The sequence below is a fragment of the Lates calcarifer genome, linkage group LG6 (assembly GCF_001640805.2).
Source record: "Lates calcarifer isolate ASB-BC8 linkage group LG6, TLL_Latcal_v3, whole genome shotgun sequence".
Classification (NCBI taxonomy): domain Eukaryota; kingdom Metazoa; phylum Chordata; class Actinopteri; family Centropomidae; genus Lates; species Lates calcarifer.
The window spans coordinates 19241489-19251371 of record NC_066838.1 but is presented as its reverse complement, the minus strand read 5'-3'; the positions used below and the strand labels follow the sequence as shown (position 1 = coordinate 19251371).

Below are 9883 nucleotides of genomic sequence, written 5' to 3'. Positions count from 1 at the left end.
AAGTTCTGCCTGTGACACAAGATGTCTGGGAGGAAAATTTAATTACTTTTACTTATTAGATGCACAATTTTATTCCGCAACATTCTGGTAAAAAAGTAGCCCCTTTTCAGAGAGCTTCTTTCTCCCCAAAGCACTCTCTCTCTTGCTTTCTCATTCTGTCTTGTTCCTTCTCTGTCTGTTTCTCTCTTATCACTCAGAGGTCTCACAGAGTGTTTCCCTCTTCACCCTCTTCTGTCCTAGCCCCAGGCACAAGGTCTATCATGGATTGACAGTCAAATCTTTCTCCGGGTGTTTTAATTGTTAAGTCTCTTGGTTCTCATTCCCGTCCACATCCATCAGTGCACTGCAGCTCATTTCACAGCCGACTCTCCCTCTAAACTCTCTGATCAATACATTTGGAAGTGACAACTCCCTAAAACCAACCTAAAAACCTCATCAGTCACCTCAGATATGAGTTTAAAACTTATTGGAGTTAAACACCATGCATGGAGGAAGGGAGCTTTAAACCTGTGAATCACAATAAACCCAGCTCCAAACTTTTCCACTTCCTCTCTACTTGTTCTCTTCTCCGTCTCATCCGCAGGCCGCTGTGGTACACCTGTCCACGCACCATGGTAAGTGGCTGAGACCGGCGCTGACCTTCAGGCTGACAGGAAGGATGACAGGAAGGAGCTGTTTCGGGCTGACCCCTGACCAGCGCTCAGCTCGGTAACGGCAGGGCACTCACTGCCACCACAGCCAATTAGGGTCCAGGCATGCGGCTGCACACCACAGACCAGAACCTTCCACAGGGTGAGCTGCTGCCCCTAATCTCTTAATACCTCAGCTGTACCTGCAAGGTGACCCAATGCCACTGCAAGACGAAAAGCACTTACTGTATACTCACTATAGGGAAGGTGAGACTGTGTTTTGCAGCCACAGTTAAGTGCCGTGAAAGCACTTATGTGCATATAGAGAAAGATGAGATTGTTGTTGTGGTGGTGGTGGTGAAGCCACTTACTGTACACCCAGTATGCAGTGCTTGGAAAGACGACACCATATTTACAAAAGTACACTCTCACACAGTCTCAAAATGACATGTCCGAGGTTGAAATGATCCCAAGTTACAAGAGAAATCACTGGAAAACTTTTCAGGGTGATAAATCTGCCTGAGCCCTTGGCACTGTCAGGGTCTCTCGACATTGACATTTTGATGAAAGTTGCTCTGTCAGTAGATAAATCTGACTCATAAAACCAGAATGGCTCACACTGTATATTTACAGGCTTTTGTCACAGATCACTGACCGTCAACGGCAAAACACAATAAAAATGAATCAGTCAGAATATTTCTAATTTCCCTCTAAATCAGTCTGTTTTTCATGCATCTGCCTGAATGATAACTGCAGCAGATGTGTCAGTATGAAGGCGCTTCTCCACTCCACTGGTCTACTATAGAAGAAAATGGATGACTATTATCAAGCAAAACCTCAAAGGGTAGTAAACACACCATATGCATCCCATCTTGATTTGAGCTAAAGGATCCACTTTGAAGATTTGTATTTCCTATTTTCACACACTCTCATTGGAGATACAAGCCATCCAAAGGAGCAATATGTGCTTTGTAAACATATCACTCTTTGACAACAAATAGGAGTGTGGAGGCTTTTTGCACTCAGACGAATAAACTGAAACTGATAAACAAATCAAGTTCAGCCCTTAAGACAGCCTGAAAAGCAATTTCTATTTCTGATATCTGAGAGGAAAGCATCCAGTGTCCCTCACCTCCTACATGCTGCATATGTCTTTACTTTGGTGAAGTATGGTTCTTTCAGGTGGTCCTTGTAAACTCATAAAGTGAAAATATGTTACCAGACCAACCACAGTTCACAAGTAAATATCATTTGGCTGCATTTTAGAGCAGCTAAGACAGATACACAAAGCTTTTTGTGGAATACAGCCTCTACATTGTGCATTTAATCTGGTATAGGGGAGTGGATTTCAACTTAGCACTGACCCAAAAGCCTAATTTTGCATTTTTCTAATTTGCTGTGTTTTACACAGGTAATTATCAGTCAATATTAAATATTCAGCCCGAATCTCCTGGTGGTTTGTTCTTCTCCTCCTCTGTGATTTATTCTAACAATATATTTGTTTACAAACTCTCAGGATACCAAACACAAGAAATAAAAGGAACATTAGAGATACATTTGGATATAAATTAGAGCCTTTTTCCCAAACAGTGCTTCAAAATTGATGTTAATTACCTGATGGATTTCAGATAAAACAAGGGGAAGCGTAAAGGTCAACTCTAATGTTTCAAGAGTAAGAAATAATTATGAAGCTAATAACATTCATGCTTTTTATGGTGTAGCTATTAGCATTTTTCAAAGAATCCAAACAACTGTACTTGCTTTAGTAACAGACAGGAAAATTGCTTTTGTTTGCCAGGCTCTGAATGATTTTGTCCTGCTTGAATGTTTTGGTTTCACACTTTTTTGTGTGCGTGACAGCTCTGCTGTCCAGAACCCACCTCCAACAACCACTCATCCAAACAAGGATGAATAATATATTCATCAGCCCATTAAAGGCTCCTGACAATGCATTAATAGAAGCTGATAAACCCATTCTAATTCCTTTTTTTTCATGGCTGATAAAATCATGCCACTTGCTCATGGTAATTAATTACTGATATCTGGCAGATTGCAAGTGATGTCTATGCCAAGAAGTTAAGTGTCTCCAGTTTCTGTCATCTCATCTGCCCATTGGCTCCTTCCTCCATTTAGTTTTAAATTTAAAACTCAACTGCAAGGAAAAACTGCAAGTTCCTGGGTTTTAAGTGCATATTTCTGAATATGGAGACACTTGAGGACAAAAACGTTTATAGAATACAGCTCTCATTACAGTACAGCTCAGATTTTTTTTTTTTTACTTTTGTTCCTGTTTTATATTTCATTTATCTCATTCTGACATAATAATACCAGACTGAAAAGAGTCCAAAGTATTCCTCCAGTTCTGTCATAAATCACCTAGTATATCACCTGCATTTTCCACTTGGTATAGGTTTCATCCAAAGGTAAAGTCACCACCATCAGAGACAGAAGATTGTTACACATGTCCTGTGGCAAAAAAATTTTGCACATTAGTGTGTGATGCGCATGCAAAGATTCAGAGTTAACAATGTGCTTTTTGTTTTCACTCAATAAGTTTTGACATCTGGTCATCAACTGGCTACATTGTGGTGACATGGCAACAGTATTACTTGGTTTTAAAAGTCTCTGAGGTCAGTTTAAGGAGTAGTTTGACATTTGGGGGGAATACTCCCCATTGTTTCTATGCAAAGAGTTACATGCTCTTCAATAGATAAATAGTAATATTTATTTACTCTTTATTTACCCTTGAGTTAGCTTAGCATAGCATAAAAACTTAAAACAGGATTAAACAGCTAGCCTGGCTCTGACCAAATCTATCAAAATCTGCCCCTCTAAAATTAATTTAGTCTCTTTTGTTAAATTCATACAAAAAGAGTTCAATAATTGACCATTACCAGTAAAACCAGAGTTCATTTTAAACTTTGTTTTTTTATTTTTCATTTGATTTCCTTTGAACAGTGTCGATTACAATTGTCAATTATTAGACTGAACATAACTGTTTCCAGTTTTTATGCAAAGCTACGGTAACTGGCTGATGGCTCGAACTTCTACCATACACATTTGACTAATACTGGTATAAATCTTCTATATAACTTTCGGCAAGAAAACAAATTGTCAAACTGTTCCTTTAATGAGCCCTTCAGGTTGCCTACATCCTCTCCACTGTTCCCTAATTCTTATGTCTGTGACTAATTCTTTCAGCACTGCCAGATGGATCCTGCAACTTACACTAACAAAGCATGTATACTCTGTAACAAATGTTCACTTTAGATATGCCAAGGGAGTCGTTTTGTAGAAACTAAATTATGAGCCAAAATTAATATTGACTTGATTTGCATACAGATCTTACAACCCAATATTCTTGTTCCATCTGGTACAGAAAAACCTGAGGTTAACAGGCTCCCTCCAAGACATACCTGTAGAGAATTGCTGTTTCCTGATATGGAAAATTGAAAAGGTAAGTTTAGCTCACACTGGAGGCCACATCATGTCAGGATATTTGGGGGAAAAGTGACATCAATATGGTAACAATTAAAGATATAAATGCTAATAAAAGGTAGCTCCACGGGGATCCATATCAGTATCAGTTTACCATCATTTTTCCTGAATCATTGTCTAAGTTTTCAAAGAGCCAGAGGCCCAGTCGTTGACAGGCTGACATCTTGGGCCAAAATGTGCAGAGTAAAACCCTGATTGCCTGCATGTGATGACTTTGGGGCTTTGGGGTCGATACTTTGAGACTTTGGGGCTGAGCTTGGTGTTTCTAAAACCTGAGTCAGTGAACTGAGGGTCTCATGAAACCATGGTTTTGTTAGTGGCTGCTTGTTTCTTGTGCTGAGAGATGTGACTGCCCTATTGTTATGCTAACAGACTGGGGAACTCAGAGGGAGCGTGTTCCAGGTTTTGAGGCTAGATATGTGAGTGCAGTTGGCAGGGCAGAGAGATGAGTTTGATTTTCATCCTTACCCTCTGTAGGCCACAGAGCATGAGGATCAGTCTAAGTAATGGCAAGACACAGTGCAACAGACGGTAAGGGAAGCTAGTCACAACGGAAAGCCCAAACTCAAGGAAGCAGCATGTCTCACACAACTTCTGGAAAAAAGTTATAGGGTAAAAGTTGTAGTGTAGTTATAGGGATCTGCTGCTGCATGGGCTGATGCCATGGTTTTGGTGATTGATTTCAAGATGCTGAGAGCTACAGTTGCCTAAAGTCTGGTAAAAATCTGCAAAGTCATGAGTAAAGTTTCCCTGTTTGCAAAATGAAACACCCGTGAGACTTAAAGCTGGGAGACCAGAGCAGTATAACTGTTTTCACTGGAGGTGTTTGTGCTTTCATTTGGACAGGAGGAGAGTAGCTAACTCAAGGGCAAGCTTACATATACTTGTGCATTTGTGTGTCTATTTGAGTGTGTGTCTGTATACAGAGTGGTAGACACATTGTAGAAAACACTGCATGAAGAAGCACTTTACACTAGATCACATTTATAAAGGTGGATACAAGAGACTCAACAAGCTGAAAGTAAAGTAACAGTAAGTGTCACCTTAAGGAAGAGGCCCGACAAACTTAACTCATTTGATGTGCAATCAAAAAGTTCAGAGACTATTCCTATTATGAAGAGCCCAGAGCAGTAAATGTGTATGCAGCAGGTCTGAGCAGTGACTTTCATGAGTCAATATTCCACATTAAATCACACGATCAACATCTGGACCTGTGCTTTGTGACCACTGGCAGGTGTGTGCTTGGGCTTTCACCATCAAGCAGAAGCAGCCCTGTGTCAAAGTCTGTGGGGATCTCCGTCAACAGACCTGGGATGACCCAGCCTTCATGTCAAGGATCATCACCAGTGATGAGAGTTGGGTCTATGGCTATGACCACAGACCAAACAGCAGTCTTTGCACTGGAAGAGCCCACAGTCCCTTAGACCGAAGAAGGCACATCAGGTTAGGCGCATTTTCTTAACATTTGTGGTATTAAACTGTGAATTCATAGTTGAACTTGCTATATAGTGGCAAATGTTAGCTAACTTTATAGTTACAGTAGTTACTTAAGGACTCTTCTCCTGTGCTACTGTCACACTACATTCAAACATGTACCATTAGACTGTAAATGTCATTTGTGCCTCCTTATAAATTGCCATAGGGGTCATATTGCCACTGTTCAGTAAATTACATAGTCTCACTTTAAAGGTCTGATTTGAGAGCAGGGCTGTCATTCAGAAACTACATGTCCTTAGGTCAGTGCAGGAGAAACACAGCTGGGTGTGAGGAATACAAAAGCTGAACCCTAGCAGCAATGGAGCCAAAGTAATATAACCTAATGAGTCATCTTTTATCTTTCCGTCCCAAATGACACCAGATTTACTTATGGAGAATGCCAAATAGAGACTTCAACCCACTTTGTCTGTTGTCGGGTATTTCACATGACGGTCGAACTGTAATGATATGAGCGGTAATCTCCTGGGAGTCGTTAGATCTGATAATTACACTGATCCAATAACAGTCAAGGATTATGAGGCCATTTTGCCACCTTACATTCTGTCAAGCAATACAATTTAAAGTTTTTTTTTTGTTGTTTTTTTTTTAACCAATGCCACAGATGACATCAAATACATTCCATAGGCACTTCAGTTACCAGATTTTAATGTTATTTCTATAGGAATGTGTGGTTTGAAGGACATTTCTGTCTCATTCATCACCTAAGAACTCACAAAGAAAGGAGGTGGTTTCGCAAGACCTTTTACATGATTTCCATGTATTTGGTTGATTAATATTTACAAAAATGGCTAGATTTGTAAAAGCAATAGTGTCAAAGGTTGGGGCCACTTCATACACGTCTTCTACAGTATATGTTCTTATCAAATAATCATCCCTGCACTCTCACTCTGATCTGTTTGCATCAAGGGCAAACAGTATGATTTCCTGCACAGGGACAAAACACACAGTGTGCTTCACAGTGGAGGTCTGTAGAGTTTCCCTGCATGTATCTGTCCATCCATGTCTTACACACAGCTTGGTGGCCGGATGCCACCTCCAGAGAAGGGCTGATACAGTGCTTGCTGTTGTTCCCTTTTCAGCCATCAGTTTTCTTTTTCATACAGGTGAGAGTGGGAAGAGAAAGACAGAGCTGAAATAAAAAAAACTTGATGTGAGTTTCCTTTAAGATTAGATTAGATTAAAAAAGATGCTAAATATATGTCTTAACATGTCTCAACAAGTATAACTCTCCATGCATAGTACATTTCTTGGTATATATAAGTATTGTAGCACAGGGACACCAGGAACCATGCAGTGAGAGACAGCCAATCAGGTGGGAGGTGCAAACTAATAAGTAGGCTCATGGCCAGCAGGTGTGGAGACTGGAGGCTGCCCTGTACTCAGGCTGTGATGTTTTGTGTGCTCTCTCCATGAGACTGCTTTGTACACTTGTGGCCCTGGTAAGCCAAACATAAGGTTTTTTTTTTTAAATCATTAACTGTGTTTTCTATTCATTTTCATATTTTTTATTGTTTGGGTACTGTGGATGTGCAAGCCTCCTGAGGTATCGTATTTTTCCTTATTTACCTTAGTAGTTTTATTGTTTATTGTAGAGCTGATTTTATATATAGTTTTGTTTCTAGTGCTGTGGTTGACGGTGGCCTCCAGTCACAGTTGTGGTCAGCGTGCTGGGAGTTCAGTCATTTTTGATGGTTATATGGTTTGCAGTGGCACATTTTATTGGTGTGGTGTTTTATTTGAAGTGTGTTTTGGGTTTTGTTGTTTATTTCTCATAGGTAGAATACGCTCAGTGCTCCATTAGTGGGTGGCTGGGTTTCCTGCCGTGGTACAACTGTCTGTCTCCTCTCCCCCTTTTTTTTTTTTTTTTTTTTTTTTTTTTTTTTTAAAGAATTTTACTAGATGTCTTAGATAACCAGTTATGGCATGTAATCCAACCTCAACTGTTGTTTGCTCTTCATTGAGGCCCCTGTGTCTCAATTCACCTATGTCGACAGTATCGTGGCTTATTTTTAGATGAATGTATTTTTATATGGTGCATCAATTCAAACTGAAAAGCACAGCCTTTGGAGGTATTTTAGAAAACTAAAATGCTGAGAAATTCTGCATATTTCACACTGAGTCAAATGTGTCTGTCATATCTATCAGGAATATGAGGTTATAAAGGGTTTCCAAAAAGTGAACATGTCCATAATCGGGCAGTTAGATTCTCTTTGGGAGCTCGCAAATATGCACATATTTTGGCAGTTAATGGATCCATGAGATGGGACTGAGAGGGATGAGAGTAAATGGAAGTCAGCATGGTGAGCTTGTGGAATAATGGGCTGCTGGATTTAGCAACCAGTATGGTTGCTAGTAAAATCTTTAACCAGGATTTCTGTCTTTAAACTGGCGGTTTAAAGACAATACCACGTCAGAGATAAATGAATAGAAAAACAAGCAGAAGAAATTTGACAAAAGCCAACACTGAGAGCCTACTGTCTGCATCTACAGTTGTAGCTCTTGCATTGCCCCTCAACAACATTGTGGTAAATCAACTCTAAACATAGATCCACATCCTGTTGTTGAGTTCAAGATCTCAAGACATTAGCCAAAGCCCGACAGCAGGAACGCAGAGCACTCAGCCATTGCATTTGCTTCTCCACATATTTCTCTGACTTCTCTTCCATAACTCCTGCTCTGGTGCTTGTTCGTCCATCCCACAGGCTGCTGACATCCCTCCAAGACAGCGCTCGACAATCATTCAAGGTACAAGCCAGCGGCCTGCGAGCACTCTCCAGCAGCTCATGGGGGTTTGAGGTGAGCCAGCCTCTGTGTTGAGACTGTACATACAACAGTGAGCAAAGGTATCAGCGTTCAAATGCAGCTCAGTACTGACAACACTGGGGAATGCTAGGGAATGAACACTCTGCTTTGATTCTGAATTCTTTCAGTCTATTTCCAGTCAGAGCTGTTACTTTCAGTTCATTTCAAAACCAGCCATATAAGTACAGCGCACACCGTTAATAGGTCAGCACCCTATTATTTACAACAAGAGTTATCAGGTCATGATTGATTCTGTGGCTTTGCTGTCTTTTAGTGTGCTTTCAACAAGGAAGTTACATAGTATAAATCGCAGCTAAGCTGACAATGGGTGCTCAGTCACCAGTGAGGAGCTCCTGTGCTTCATTCAGTCTGCAACTATGGTAAATCAGTCATTTCAGTTTGTAGATCTGATTTTAAGGATTTGTGCCTACATATGCTGAACACATCTAGAGTAAACTTCACAAACTCCATGACTTCCCTCTCTTATTTTGCTGGCTCTATCCTCTCCTCCAGTCTCCTCAGCCTCTAGCCTTCATCACAGGCTAACATCTAATCCTCTCCTCAGGCCTTCGACGGCCCTCTGGCTTTTGTTGAATGCTAACATCTGTCTCTCTCCTCTGGCTTCCTAAGGCCTCTAGCACAGCAATCATCCCTTTGGCTGGCATTCGACGGCCTCTATCCCTCTGTCCCTTTCTACCCCATCTGCATCATGCATCCTAATAAGTTGTTCCCATTACAAGTGACGTGGCACGTTATTGTTCACTCTGATTACTGTTTGATTTTTTTTTGTGCATAATTTTTCACAATATACTATTTCTATCTCCCCTCAGGGATGATTCACCCTCTCCACCGTAAGAATGCTTTTATTTTTTTGTGGGGATCTATCCTATCTCCTGTCTTCATATGGGCTTACGCTTAATGAAGATGCTTCACATCGATGGAGTCTAATCAGCAAAACTCTCTCTGTTGCTTACCTCAGTAAATTTTCTTATTCACCTTCATTTGATCTCTCCTTCTTGAAGTATAATTTGTCTATGAATTAGTCTCTTCTCATAAGATGTGGTATATTGCCACTACATAGTAAAACTGTAAGATACAGAGAGGTGGATGAAGGTAGAATTATTTGCGAATATTGTGGGCCTAGTCAGGTGGAAAACAAATTTCATTTTATTCCAGACTTTCCTTTTATATCATGCTTTGGGACAGTTTATTTTAATGATCTGGGTTCAGATTTGATTGGATGGTGTAGAGGAGAAACACGTAATAAATAAAAGCCTCATGGATTTCAGATGATATATTATTTATTCATGAACTGAATCAAACCTACAGTGTGTTAACTGGCATGAATTTGTGCATAAATGCAGATTGTGTATGTTTGTTATGTTTGCCTACGTTTGTATGATGCATTATGTATTATGGTTGTATTTTATGTGACGCTGTCTACATATCTTCTGCAT

General features: G+C 40.3%; 1 long non-coding RNA gene across 2 annotated transcripts; it reads left to right on the top strand.

Annotated features, from left to right (window-relative positions):
• The first annotated feature begins 6946 nt into the window (after positions 1-6946).
• Positions 6947-9427, top strand: LOC108900218 (uncharacterized). Of its 2 annotated transcripts, XR_001963678.2 has the most exons (4): positions 6947-7063; positions 8327-8420; positions 8701-8806; positions 9257-9427. It is a non-coding gene; the product is annotated as an uncharacterized LOC108900218 (long non-coding RNA). The 2 variants fall into 2 exon arrangements; XR_001963679.2 differs by lacking the exon at positions 8701-8806 and having other exon boundaries at positions 6957-7063.
• The last annotated feature ends 456 nt before the right edge of the window (positions 9428-9883 follow it).